Here is a 15,483-nt window from a genome sequence, read left to right on the forward strand (position 1 = left end):
TTCCGTTGACTTCAAATCTTCACAGAATTCAACAGACCTTGTTACATATTCATTTCCTCATTTTTGTTCAGATCACTGTGTGCATTGTCTGACAGTGGGAGTGCACTTGCCCCACAACCCAGGGGTCAGAACATACTCTTGGAACCGTACTATGTTATTTATCATTTTACCAACACCAGGGAGAAATATCTGCTGCTCTGCATAATTTACCCAATTCAATTATTCATAAGGTCAGAGCTTTTCGTGCATGTGTAACGAGGTGGCCGAGAGGTTAAGGCGATGGGCTGCTAATCCATTGTGCTCTGCACGCGTGGGCTCGAATCCCACACTCGTCGCTGTCATCAACAGCATTCAATGGTGCTGTTTTCAGATGATCACGGCTGTCGTATGGGAACGCTAATGGTCAGTTTATATGCATTTACGCTATTCCAAAATTTCCAAGAATGGTTTGAGCCTGTTGACTGAACTGTGTTGAAATGTAGGTTGCATTGGGATATTGAAAGGGAGCGTGGTTTCCTTTTGCAAATCAAGTTGCTGTGAACGTTTTTTTCGTATGAAAGACATCCAGGAAAATCAAATAACGAGAGCTGCGAAGTGCATGTTTATGCAAAGGAATTCTTAATGAACGTTTTGTCAGATGAAATCTGAAAGAGATTGAGAAGAAGTAATTCATCCTGGTGAGAAGAGCACAGCGAGACAGCACAAAATGATGGCGATACTTCAAAGGGGCAGGGCGTGGGTGTAGGGGCACTGAGAACTGGCTGTAAATGCACAGTGGAGAATTGCCAATGTTGGTGCCGTGCATGGCCACGGAAAGACTGACACATTGGTCTCGCCCTCGCCCTTTGCTCTCGCCATTGATGAATGCTGGACATAAGGCACAGATAAACACAAGATGTGGGGAGCAAGCTCCCTCTCGTTATGCACACAGTGGATGCATCACATTGAACTATTAACAACTGGAGAAATCAGCATGTTACCTTTAGGGAGTGAAACTAAACTGTGGATCAATGACCGCAGATTCATGCAACATAAACATGAAAAATAATTTAAAATGTAGGGTGAAGGTTTGCTTGCTCAGCTGTAGCTTTGATATCCAGACGTTTCATTACTTGGCTAGGTAACATCATCATCAGTGGCGACCTCCAAGTGAAGAGAATCTGTTGTCTCCTGCTTTCTATTTATATCTTTCTCCTCGATGGGGTTCCTGGGGTTTGTGGTGATGTCATTTCCTGTTCGTTTTCTGAGGGGTTGATCGATGGCATCTCGATCTATGTGTTTGTTTATGGCGTTGTGGTTAGAGTGCCAGGCCTCTATGAATTCTCAGGCGTGTCTTTGATTAGCCTGTCCCAGGATAGATGTGTTGTCCCAGTAGAAATCGTGGTATTTTTAATCCGTATGTAGGGCTACGAGGGAGAGAAGGTCGTGACTTTCTTCCTGTTGTCTTACGTAGTAGTTGTGACAGTCCTTGCATGGAATTTTGTAGATGACGTTGGTTTTGTCTTTGGATTGTTCTGGTTCTTTTAAGTTTGTTAGTTTTTGTTTGAGAGTGTTGGTGGGTTTGTGTGCTACTAGGATTCCGAGGGGTCTTCGTAGTCTGGCTCCTGATAGCGGAGGTCCTATGGGTGGGCCATTGGGGGTTTGTTTGTAGACGATGTTGTTGAAAGTGTAGTGGGTGGTGAGGCACCGATCCACAAGCTTCATGATGTTTTCGTTGGTAATGTGATTGATGGTGGTTGGTGTGTGTGATGGTCTCTTCTAAAAGTGTGTTTCCTTTGCCATGTCGATGTTGATGAAGGTGAACAGTGCTATTATGTCGAATGAGACCATTGCTTCCCTTACTCTACTTTGGTGTTTTTGATGATTTTTAGGAATTCCTGGGTGGAGTGGATGGAGTGCTGTGAATCTTCTATGAGGTATTTCAGTCTTGCGTGTAGTTTTTTGTCCAGTCTGTAATTTGGTGCTCTGGGTAATGAGACTATGGGTCTGAGGGGGCTCCTGGTTTATGGATTTTTGGTCGTCCGGTTCGACTTGGCCAACACATTGATCCTGGGACAGTCTAAGCAAAGACACGCCAGAGAATTCCCAGAGGCCTGGCACTCCAACAACAATGCCATAAACAAACACATAGATCAAAAAGCAATCTATCAACCCCGCAGAAAACATACCAGAAATGACATCACCACAAACCCCAGGAACCCCATCCAGGAGAACGATATAAATAGAAAGCAAGACACAACAGCTTCGCTTCACTTGGAGATCGCCCCTAATGATGTTACTGAGCCAGGTAATGAAATGTCTGTCTATCAAACCTACAGCTCAGCGAGCAAACCTAAACCCTAAACCTCAACCTGAGCTTCAAACCTTCACAAACCTTGCGATTTAAAGTGTCTTTATACGCATATCATTAATAGACTTTTCGTTATAATACCCGTCTGGTTGAAAGAAGAAGACATCACATTTTAAGATAGATGACAACATTACCAATTTTGTTTTGAAATTGAGATTTATTTGGTCATTTTACACAGTGAACAAGTTCATTTTAAATAATGCAAACCACATTCTCTCACCTGGAATAAAAGTGTGATTTCAATATAAACATTGTCCTTGCTAACTCGCAGTTACTCAACATGAAAAATAGGATCAACACATGTTTATTAAGCATAGATCAATTAGCACCATTATCTTACTTTGGATTGACTGCAGTATGCACATGCTAAGTAAGGTTTAAGAAAGAATTACTTTTGGAAATAATGATTTGGTGGTGACTAAAAATAATATTAGCTCCTCATGATGTGGATATTCCACCAATGGTTCCAGTGGTGGAAATGTTCAGTGGCAAGTATTTCTATGATGGTATATACGTATGTGCGCCGCCAGGGATGGGAGCTCCCACTTCATCTGGAACAGCGTCTTTTGACGTGGACCAGGGAGCATTGTGGCATCCGTCTGGGAGTTCCAACCACACCTGGAGCAATTTCCATTGACATGGAGCAGCAGGGAGCATTGGCACATCCGAATGCAAGATCTAACCTCATTTGGAGCAGCTTCAGTTGGCCTGGAGCAGGGAGCTTTGGGAGATCATTCTGGGAGCTCCACTCTCACCTGGAGCAACTTTTAATGACATGTAGCAGCAGGGAGCATTGGGACATCAGAGTGTTAGATCCAACCTCAACTGGACCACTTCTATTGACATGGAGGAGGGAATAATGGGACATCAGACTGGGAGCTCCAACCTCACAAGGATCAGCGTTTAATGACATTTAGCAGCTGGGCGCATTTGGACATCAGAGTGGCAGGTCTAACTTGAACTGCACTACTTCTACTGACATGGAGCAGGGAGCATTGTGACATCAGACTGGGAGCTCCAACTTCAAGTAGAGCCGCTTCTATTGACATGGAGCAGCAAGGAGCATTGGAACGTCAGGTTGGGAGCTCCAACATCACCTGGATCAGCTTGTATTTACATGGAAGAGGAGGGAGGATTGGGACATTAGGCTGGGGGAAAGGATATTCAACTATTTTAATCTAAAGTAAAATATGTTTCAACACCTCAGATGTTAATTGATTTATGAAGAATCTTTCCCGGGAAAATAATTAATTCTTTAGATAGTAAAGTCAAGTCCTGCAAATATTCAACTCAGGAAAACGCATTGGTACAGAGAGAAATGGGAGTGATGTTTCATGTCTTTGTCTTTTCATTTCTGGCCGTCTCTGCACTGGATTACATCACCGGAAGGACGTTTTCACTCATTTCCATCAAATACCGTCAGCTCACTAACGTAATCTAAAGGTGAAAATTAATGGGAATATGCGATGTTATGATTAGCATGGAGTTTACTTCAAATTTTGGTGAAAACGTAGCAAAGTCAGATGCAATTTCCAAGATCAGCAGTGACCTCATTGATTGGCTGATCAGATTGTGAATGGTCGTTTTTTTGAGGACAATTTGAAGTGAATCAATGATGGTGATTATCTTTGTTCTTTGTTCACCTTGTGACTGTTACCGCTATTGCTCATGTCCTTGTTAACACCACAGCTCTGCAGCGTGTAAAACCTCAGCTGTGCATCTGGCCAGTGGCACAACCATTCGGAGAGCTGGCTCCGGATCAGGCGGTTGTAAGTTCAACTTTTACTTTGCGCAAGCGCATTGTGGAGATTCATCACACATCCAACCTAATCATTTTTGTAATGCTGAGGTGGATAATACTTGAAATTTTCATCTTCACGAGCGAAAATTCTTTCACTGTCTTCGATCAGTTAAACATTGTCAAGAGCTGTCAGAGTAAAAATCACACAGCACCAGATGGTATTGAACAGACGTATTTGGAAGCACCAGTGTTCCATGCACTGCTTCTTCATCAGGTGTTTGTCAACTGTTGGAATCGAAAATGGCTTTGTCTGATTATTAAATGTATCCACCCCAGTCCAACACCAACACCTCCAAGTCATGGGTACAGTCGACACCACGAACGGTCGGTTAAAGCCCAGATGATCTTCCAAAAGATCGCGCATATTGACACAAACACCAAGTTTCTGCAGTAAAACACCCACCTGATGAAGGAGCGGCTCTCCAACAGCTAGTTCTTCCAAATAAACCTGCTGGACTCTGCCCTGATATTGTGTAATTTTTAACTTTGTCTACTCAACTCAAACACTGGCACTTCCGTATCATAGACAACATCAGTCATGTCCCACAGTTGTCAGTGAAGGCAATCCTGGAATAGCCCAATACATTGCTCATGGGTACGTTTCGTTTTCAGAAACCAACGCACTCAATTGCTGCAGCTCCGGTGGATGAAAAGGCAGAAAAGAAATAGCTGAGACTCAGTTTTGACAATATTTTGAAACTTTTTGGGAAGTGGAATCAGAGGAGAATGAAGGATTAACGGTCCGACTGTGCAGAGAGAGGGAAGGCACTATTCCCTTCTTTGATGAGCTGGGGTATTGACTGATCTAAGGCATGAAACAGATTCCTGGTTGAGCTGCGCTCTCTGCATCAGGAATAAGAAGTCCTGATTTTCTAAACGGTAATGAAACCCAGGCCACTCAGTTAAAGCGCTGAATACTAACCACTAGACCACTAGGGATGAGGGCAGAAGCCGTTGCACTGTTTCTTCATAACACAGTTTTTGGAATTATGTCACTGAAGATATGTTTCCCCTCAAAAATGATTGAATTATCGCGTGTTTACAGCACAGATCTGGGTCCCTTTATCTCGTTTCCCAACACTTGGTCTGTAACCTTGTATGCTCTTACATTTCACGTGAGGGCTAATTTCTCTGGAACGTTTTAATCTCGTAAAACACAATAAGTGGGATTAAAGTTTGAGATGGGAACTGAACCCCATTTTTAACCATTGACTGAAGCACGCAGACACAGTTCCCCAAGTGTGTCACAGGCCTCGGGAGAAAACAAGCAGATTTCACCGACTTGTCTGATATTATCCCATTTCAGAGTTCAACACCAATGTCTGGTTACAGCAAAGAAAGGAAGCATTCAGCCCCTCCCGTCCCAGTGTTCCTTGCCCATTGTTTCCCCATTACTCTGTAGTTTATACTGCCTCACCTCGTTCTTGTTGCCAAACTAGATCACTACTCACGCCTGCTATTTCCTGTCCTGCCAAACTTTTTTGCCTCAAGTTCTTGGAATGAAAAACAGGAATGGCCTATTTCAAGCACTTTTCTAGTTTACAAGGACAGTGTTATCGCCACTGAGCAAGCACATTGCCAGCTCAGAGAGAAGGTCTCATCCTTTAGAAACTGAAATGCAAAGATGATTGGATAGCCTCAGTGTTGTAAACCAACCAACAAGACCGGAATCGGGCAGAGGGGATCACGCAGAGAGGGATGGGAGAATAGAATGGCGAATCTCATTGTGTCCAGGGTGATTTTAACAGAAATCTTCCCTGGTAGTATAGTGATGAGCATTCAGTGATTTCACTCTCATGGCTTGTTAAAGGTTAACGTTTACAGTAACCAATATGAAATACTGCCTGATAATTCGAAGCAGAATGATGTTGTGCAGCAGACAGAATCGTTTCCCTGCATGACATTATAAGAGAGCTCAGAAGAGCCAGGAGGAGACATGAGAGCCAGGAGGAGACATTAGAAATTGTTGGCGGATAGGATCAGGGTTAACCCTAAGTCTTTCCATAGATATGTCAGGAATAAAAGAATGACGAGAGTTAAATTACGGCCAATCAAGAATAATAGTGGGCAGTTGTGTGTGGAGTCAGAGGAGACATGGGCAACACTAAATAAATACTTTTCGACAGTGTTCACTATATAAAATGAAAATGTTGGCGAGGAAGATACAGAGATACTTGCATCAAGACTCGAAGAGATTGAGGTTCACAAGGAAGAGATATTAGAAACACTGTAGAGTGTGAAAATAGACAAGTCCTCTGGGCCAGATGGGATCTATCCTAGGATCCTCTGGGAAGCAAAGGAAGAGATTGCGGAGCCCGTGCCATTGATCTAGAAACCATCATTATCTACAGGAATAGTGCCTGAGGACTGGAGGATTGAAAATGTGTTTCCCTTTTTCAAGAAGGGTAGTAGAGACAACCCTGGTAATTACAGACCAGTGAGTCTCACTTCAGTTGTGGCTAAAGCTTTGGAAAAGATTATCAGAATAGGATTTATAATCATCTAGAAAAGAATAATCTGGTCAGGGACAGTCAGCATGGTTTTGTAAAGAGTAGGTCGTGCCTAACGAATCTTATGAGTTTTTTGACAAAGTGACCAAACAGGTGGATGAGAGTAAGCAGGTTGATGTTCTGTATATGGATTTCAACAAGGTGTTCGATAAGTTTCCCACAGTAGGCTACTATACAAAATGCGGTGGAATGGGATTGTGAGAGACATAGCAGTTTGGATCAGTAATTGGCTCGCTCAAAGAAAACAGAGTGTTGTAGTTCATGCAACATGTTCATCTTGGTGTCCATTTACTAGCGGCATTCCGCAAGGGTCGATGTTGGGTCCAGGGCTATTTGTCATTTTTATAAATGACCTGGATGAGGGCTTAGAAGGGTGGGTTAGTAAATTTGCAGACAACACTATGGTCGGTGGAGTTGTGGATAGTGACGAAGGATGTAGTACGTTGCAGAGAGACATAGATAGGATGCAGAGCTGGGCTGAGAGGTGGCAAATGGAGTTTAATGTGGACAAGTGTGAGGTGAGACACTTTGGATGGAGTAATCAGAATGTAAAGTACTGGGCGAATGGTAAGATTCTTGGAAGTGCAGATGAGCAGAGAGATCTCGGTGTCCATGTTCACAGATCCCTGAAAGTTGCCACACAGGTTGACAGGGTTGTTAAGAAGGAAAACAGTGTTTTGGCCTTTATTAATAGAGGGATTGAGTTCTGGAATCAGAAGGTTATGCTGAAGCTGTATAAAGATCTGGTACGGCCACATTTGAAGTATTGTGAATAGTTCTGGTCACCGCATTATAAGAAGGATGTTGACGCTTTGGAAAGGGCGCAGAGGGGATTTTCTAGCATGTTGCCTGATATGGAAGGAATGTATTATGAGGAAAGACTGAGGGCCTTGAGGCTGTCCTCGTTGGAGAGAAGACTGAGAGGCGACTTAATAGAGATATACAAGATAATCAGAGTTTTAGGTAGGGTGGACAGGGAGAGTCTTTTTCCAAGTATGGGGATGGCAAACACGAGGACCACAACTTTAAAGTGAGGGGAGATAGTTATAAGACAGATGTCAGAGGTAGTTTCTTCACTCAGAGAGTAGTTAGGGCATGGAATGCTTTGCCTGTAACGGTGGTAGATTCGCCAAGATTAAGTGCATTTTAGTCGTCATTGGAGAGGCATATGGACGTACATGGAATTGTGTAGATGGAATGGACTTCAGATTAGTATGACAGGGCTGCGCAACATCGAGGGCCGAAGGGCCTGTACTGCGCTGTAATGTTCTCTGTTCTATATGCTGCAGTTCCACATCAGCAATGTCATCTGCAATTGCCTGACATTCAATCATTTTAAAACAAAAACGGAGGGGGCGTCTGGAAAACGGAAGGAGAATACTGGTTTGTGAGAGTTAACTACATACCTCGTGGAGCCAGGTTCAATGTTGATAATGAATATCGGTTTTCCTGTTTACCTTGGTATACTGATCACTTCGGATCAATGACCCAATATTGTCTGCCCTTTGTGTGTTGTTCTTTGTACATTTCACCTCGGTTCAGTGCTCCGGGGGGACCACGCTTTTTAAAGTTTGGCACATTTTACTCAGGTCGGTTTTGCAGCTTCATATTAAGGCCAACAATTTTAGGAACAGATAGACACCCTTCAGACCATCAAGTCTACTCCGCTATTGAATGGTTTCTGATCTGATAACCTTGAACTGCAATTTTTTGCCTTTCGCCATAACGCTTGATGTCTTTGCTGTTTGAAGATCTGCCGATCTCAGCCTCATTACACCTAATGACACTTCCTCAACCGCCGTCTGCTCCAAGAAAGTCCACTGATCCAGAACTGTCTGAGAGAATAAATGCTCCTTCGTCTCTATTTTAATTGTGGGATCCGCATTCTAATACAAAGTTAAAAATCACACAACACCAGGTTATAGTCCAACAGGTTTAATGGAAGCAATAGCGTTTGGAGAGCTGCTCCTTCATCAGGTGGCTGTGGAGTACACAGTGGTAAGGTACAGAATTTATAGCGAAAGGTTACAGTGTAATGTCACTGAAATTATACATTGGAAAAATACCTTGATTGCTTGTTAAGTCTTCCATCTGTTAGAATGACTATGTTAGGTTCATTTCTTTCTTATGTAAATCGGAAAACTTTATTTTAACAGTTACATTCTCAGGTGGAGTTTACAAATTTGTGTCAGCACAGATAATATGTTGAAGGTGTTAGTCCCTGTGTACTGCGTCCATGCCATAATGTTTAGACTGACGCTAATCTAAAAAAAACAACATGCTGCAGACAAGGATGCCTTAAGACATGGTACATTGGTGAATCTGCGCAGAGGCTGCAGCAATGGAACGGGCGCTGCACATCAATCAACAGACAGGTGTGCCCCTTCCCAGTTGGAGAGCACTTCAGTGATCCAGGACATTTGACCTCGGATCTTCGGGTGACAATCCTCCAAGGCAGTCTTCGGAACAGGCAGCAGCTAAAAGTGCCCCCACAGAGACTGATAGCTAAATTCGGTACCCATGGTGATTGGGTTCATGTCACAGTACACGTGATCCCATTGTCCTATCTTCAAACAGAGACCGTCCTGCACACACACACACACTCACACACACACACACACACACACACACACACACATATCCGTCTGTGGGGTGAATATGCAGTTGCAGAGTTACATTGTACTTTGCTCAAAAACTTAATGAAACCATGAAAGTCTCTGGTAATTCATTTTTATAAACTTGAATCATTCTAAACATTTTGGAACAGACAGCAGCACACGGGGGCAGACACCAGTTGTTAAACTTCACCTGAGAATGAAACTATAAAATCAAAAAGTTTTGCGCTTTGCATATGAAAGAAGTGAAGTGAACATGGTCATTCTAACAGATCGGAGACTGAGCAAAAAATCAAGGTATTTTTCAATGTACAATTTCAGTTACGTTCACACTGCAAACATATGCTATAAATTCTGTGTCTTACAACTGTGTACTCCACAATCACCTGATGAATGAGCAGTGGTCCGAAAGCTAGTACTTCCAATTAAACCTGTTGAACTATAACCTGGGGTTGTGTGATTTCCAAATTTGCATATCCCAGTCCAAGACCGGCATCTCCAAGTCATTCGATACGAGGTGCTCTGGTCACAGAAACAAACTTTCTGCATCCAACTTATTAAATCCTTGAAAATACCTCTATGTTTCAATAAGGATCATTTTGTAGTACTGAGTCTCAGCAGGCAAAGGCAACTGATTTCAGCGTTTCTTCCTATTTGATTTCATCTCCGATATGAAATTCTCACTGACTCTGACAGAACTGTTTCCTTTGTTGTTTTGTAATGTCAGGAACTCGTGTTCAATTACAGATTTTCATAAGGAACAACATTTGTATTTTCCCTGACTGTAAATCGAAATTGGGAAATAGCAGTGAGACAGCTGCATTTCAGCACGTTCGCACCAAGGATGACATATGCAATGCTTGGAACTTTTCTTGATGACTTTGTTTTTGCCTGTTTTGTTCAGTTGAAAAATGACAGTTTTTGAGTTTTTAAAATCATGGCGAATGGTCCTTCAGCCTGTTGCATTATTATCAGTTATCAAACATCTGGCTTGGAAGCACTGTTTCCAGCACGTGACTCATCGCCTGGTGTGTTCGAACATTTCAAGTCTTAGATAAATTGTTATTCAAAATCTTAAGGGCTTAAGAGGAACAAAAACCATCTTTGTGAACTAACAGTTCTGAAAGACAAACTCTTTCTCGGAGCCATTTGTCAGTTTTCCTCATGATGCTGCAGAAAATGTTTCTGCGCTCACATCTGAATTGGTTTACCCTGTTTCTTCCTCATCTTCCTCCTTCTTTCTATTAAATGGTTTAGACTCCAGGATAGACACAAGGTGCAGGTTGCGGAAGTCATGTGTTTGTACTTTCATGAACACTCTGTCTCGCCGGGAGCTGCAGACCTTCCCCACGCAGATTCAAACAGCACTGTCCTTCCTGTGACATTTCCCATGGAGAATGGAAGGACAGTCATTAATAACCCGCACTTGGAAACGGAGCGACAGTTTTAAAATATATACACTGCCCCAGCCAGGAATTGAGCTCCGAACTCCCGCATAACATACGGTGACACTAACCACTATACTAGCAAGGACAACAGTTACAAAAGGAGACACTTCAGCCCGTTGTGGTTGCATTTGTCAAAAGCAACTGCTTAACGACCATTTAGCCCAAAGCCTTACAGGTATTGGCAGAAAATATTCACATCTGAATATTCCTTCAGGTTATAAGGGTTGCTGCCTCTCTGACCCTTCCAGATAGTGTGTTCCAAATTCCAACACCCGCTGGCCTATACCGCTTTTCCACACATCTACTTTAACCATTCTGTCTCTCTCCTTAAATTTCTGCCCCCCTGTGATCGTTCTTTCCATCGCTGGGAAACGCTTCTTTCAGTCTACCTTATCTATACCTCTCACGAACCCCTCTGCACGGTGACAAACAACCCCACTCTGTCCTGTCTCCCTTCATGACTGAGACTCTTCTGCCCAAACACTATCCGAGTGAATCTCTCCTGCAACTCTCCCAGTGCGATCTCATCCCTGGACAATTCTAGCACTGAGCCGAATGAACATATTTCCATTCTGTGACAGCATCGGGGGTGGCTCTATAGCATTTATTGCCTTCCGGTTTGGAGTCACGTGGACGCCAGACCAGATAAGGACGTCAGTGAAACAGATGGGTTTTTAAGACAACGGAATCTTAATTCTAGGCATTTATTGCATTCACATACGATCATCGTCGTGGTGTGGTGGGAATCGAACCCGTCTCCACTGAATATTAACAATCCAGCGAAAATACCACTAGGCAATCGCAGAAAGCCCTCCTGGGGGATCTTTCCCAATAGAGTCACTTTTCCCCAGTTATTCCCTATGCCCTTTCATTGAGCCTCACACTCCAATAATCTCTGGTCTATGTCAGTAAAAGCTGCGAAAAGAGAATTGATCTCACGGCCACGATATCCAAACGGATCAAGTGATTTGAAGGTGCCAATGAAGAGATTGGGGCATGGTCACCCAGCAACAGTGAGTGCAACAGCACAGACTGGATGGTATCAACGTGAAAGTGTATGTTAGATTGTGCAATGCCTCAGTCAAATGGGATGAGGGACGTAAAAGAGAGCTAGGGAGAGTGCGAGGGAGAGACATCTTCGAGAACTTTTGCGTTTAAATTCTGATATTTGAAACGCAGAACAACAAAATTCGATGGAAAAGAAATCATCACCTCGGAGAATATTATCTTGTAAAAAACGATTGATTTCTTACCGTGTTTCACCAAAAGGAAAGCTTTGAGAGAACGGACCCCTGTGGTGTGGATTAGAGCCGAGGTCGCTGCAATCACAACGCAGAATGCGAACTACTGAACGGTTACAGCTTTCCACAGACCACGCTTGCAAACTGCAACCAGTATGGTAGCAGAGGAAATGTCAGGAAGAATGTACAATATCAGGACTTAGCGGCAGGCATGTGGGAACGCAAAATTAACCGAATCTTTAACTTTTGCATCCCCAGAGACTGTGGAGGTTCCATGAATGAGAGTACAGGAGAATGGGATTCATGAAACTCTCCAAACTTTTGGGAGAGTGCAGAACATTGTTGAAAGGGATGCTTCAATAGCATTATATTTGAATATCGGCGACTTCATCACTTTGCCCACACAAGGCAGGACCAACTGCTGCATGCAATCACACATAATCCCAGTTCCAGACCCGGAATCAGAGAAACTGTGTGAAGCAGCCACGAAGATCCAATTGGAAACTGGGATGGAATGACAGGAGAGAGGCGCATGTATTTCCGAGGTTGGCACAGCTCCTCGTCAAAAGCGGGGCGGAAGGGAATACTTGCCCCCATTTATAATATTATGACCATAAACAGTACATGTTGCTGAGACAGCCGATTAGCGCATCCGAAGTGTGTGGAGACTTTAACTTTGGGGAGGCAATGTTCGAAATTTCATTTTCCTGTTTGGATCAGTGGTTTTGACAATGGCATCAGCTTTTGTTCGCATCAACTCAGAATCAGCTTCTTGTTCCCAATAAATACTGCAACCTGGAGAAGGTGGTGTTGTGGTTATATAATAAACGAGTCATCCTTGGGGACTCACACACGGAACTGGTAATGTTAAAGTTTGACGAATAGAACCTGGAATGGAAGCCTGACCTCAGGAACAGAGAACATGCCTTTAATTTCCTGCAATCCCATTCATGAATGTCGCTTATACAGGGGATGCTACCATCTTTACCCAATCCTACCTACTTGTGCCTCCAGGACCTGACCGAAATAGCTGACCCTTAATCCGAGAATGACGACCGTGTGGGAAAGCAGGCCATTCGGCCCTTCCAGTCGACACCATCTCTCTGAAGAACATCCTAGCAGACCCACACTTCATAACTATTCCGGTCCCCTTCATTTCCCATGTCTGATCCCAGTAGCCTGCACACCTTCAGTCTGTGGGAGGAAACTCACATAAGCAAAGAGAGAATGTGCAAACTGCACACAGTCACACGAGACTGGGATCAAATCCATGTCTCTCGTGCAGCGAGGCAGCAGCGAATCAGGAAGAACCACAAATGCTGTCCTGACCAGCGACATCCACACCCAGTGGGTATATCAGGAAGAATAAAAACACATTCGCAACATGGACAACGGGATTTACGTCTGCGTGGACATGAATTCAACTAATCGTTCATCCTGGGTAGATACAAGGACACCGATATCACAGAGAAACCAGCGCAATGCGGGATTCAATTCCCTGCTGAAGTGGAAACTCATCTACTCAGTCAAACTGGGGACAGACTTTTCAACAATCCCGTGTATGAGAAGGGCTCAATGAGCAGTTGAACGTCCAGAGTAACCAGCAAGATTATATATTCCAGAAGGAGATCAATTAAACTGTCAACGCTGCTGTTCATCCAAACCAGCTGCCAGTTTCATAGCGTCAAAGTCACAGACACACACAGCATGAAAACAGACCTTTCACTCCTACTAGCTCAAACTGAACATAATGCCAAACTAAACGAGTCGCATCTGACGACTCTTGTAACTGCTGAGGGTTAATAATGCCATTGTGATATTATTACTGCATTTTTAATATGAATGTCCAGATATAATTCTGTGGACACGAATTCAAACCCTGGCATGGCAGATGCTGGAATTTTATTTAAATAAATACCTAGAGTCTAATGATGATGTTGAATCAGTAGATCTGATTCACTAATGCCTGATAGGGAAGGAAACTGCCTTACCTATCTGATCTGGCTGGTATGTGACTCCAGATCCATAATATCGTGGTTGATTCTGAACTTCCCTCTGGGCAATAAATTATATACCAGGCATGAATGAATAGCTTTTGTTAATCCAACTGATACTTTCGAATTCATTTATCGATCCAAATATCCTGTAAATATTGTAAATGTACATTCATTCATCACTGCCTCAGGAAGTGAATTGCACACATAAACCATCCTCTGTTAAAACAAAAAGCCTCTCATGTCTTATTTTAAATCCCTCTTTTCACTTTAAACATTTGCCCTCTCGTCTTGAAGTGCCCCCTCCTTAGAGAAAAGACAGTTACAGTTAACTCGAGCCGAACTCTCAATAATTTATTAATTTCTATCAGGTCGCCTTTCAAACTCCAGTGCTCGAGTGAAAGTAGTCTCAGAATGTCCAGCCTTTCTTTATAAGACAAACCTTCCCCACTCGCCATACGCTGGCATACCTGTTCTAAACCTACTCCAGCTGAATAATTTCCTTGCTATTTCTGGGCGACAAGAACTGGACACAGTTTTCCAGAAGGTGCATCACCCAATATCCTATTCAACTTCAACAGAACGTACCAACTCCCACGCTCAAAGGACAGAGCAACGAAGGCGAGATGACATTTTTTTTAACTATTCTGTCTATATATGAAGCAAATTAAAATGAATTATGTACTTGCATTCCTGGCCTCTGTGTTCCACAACACGATGCAATGCCCGATCATTAGTTGTATAAGCCCTACTAATATTTGATGTAGCAAAATGCAATACCTTCCATTTATCCAGATTGAACTTCATGTGACATTTTTCAGCCCAAAGACGCAATGGATTAAGATCCTTCTGGAACCTTAGATCACCTTCTTTACAGTCTCCAATTCTGCTCCCCTTTGCAAGCTTATGAACCATGGCTTCGATGAGTTCTATTGTTTTCTCATACAGGTCAATGATTTTTAATTATTTGTCGTGGCCATCATTTAGCTGTTTGAAGATCAGGTAACAATTAGTTATGTCATTAACCATGAGGAAGAAAGCCATAGACTGCAGGGAGATTGGAAACAATTGGCAAGAAAATGTGCTGAAAGGAATTCAATCCAGTGAAGTGGGTGATAATGAATTTGGGGAGGATCAACGATAAAAGTGTGAATACCGAGTGGTTTAAAGTAATAAAAGAGAAATTGGAGTAGACATTCACGAATGTTTGAATGTGATTGGACAAGGGATCAAGTGGTCTAGAGGGGTTGGAGATACTTTCTGTTCTTGACCGCAGCTGGGAATATAAGAGCAGGGAAACGATGCTGGAACTTTAGCAACGGCCTATTCAAGATCAATAGACAGGGGAATCAGATGGACGGAAGTGCGTACTGCAGGTGCTGGAAATCATAATCAAGATTAGAGTGGTGCTGAAGAAGCACAGCAGGTCAGGCAGCATCCGAGTTGCAGAAAAAAATAACGTTTCAGGCAAACGCCTTTAATCAGGAAAAAAGGTGGGAGCCTCGTGGGTGGAGCGATAAACGG

The 15,483-nt window shown here is 43.1% G+C and overlaps 1 non-coding gene across 1 annotated transcript; it reads left to right on the plus strand.

Annotated features, from left to right (window-relative positions):
• Positions 1–253: 253 nt before the first annotated feature.
• trnas-gcu (transfer RNA serine (anticodon GCU)) lies at positions 254–335 on the plus strand. Its single transcript has one exon. It is a non-coding gene; the product is annotated as a tRNA-Ser (tRNA).
• Positions 336–15,483: the final 15,148 nt, after the last annotated feature.

This window comes from Chiloscyllium punctatum, chromosome 17 (assembly GCF_047496795.1).
Source record: "Chiloscyllium punctatum isolate Juve2018m chromosome 17, sChiPun1.3, whole genome shotgun sequence".
Classification (NCBI taxonomy): Eukaryota; Metazoa; Chordata; class Chondrichthyes; order Orectolobiformes; family Hemiscylliidae; genus Chiloscyllium; species Chiloscyllium punctatum.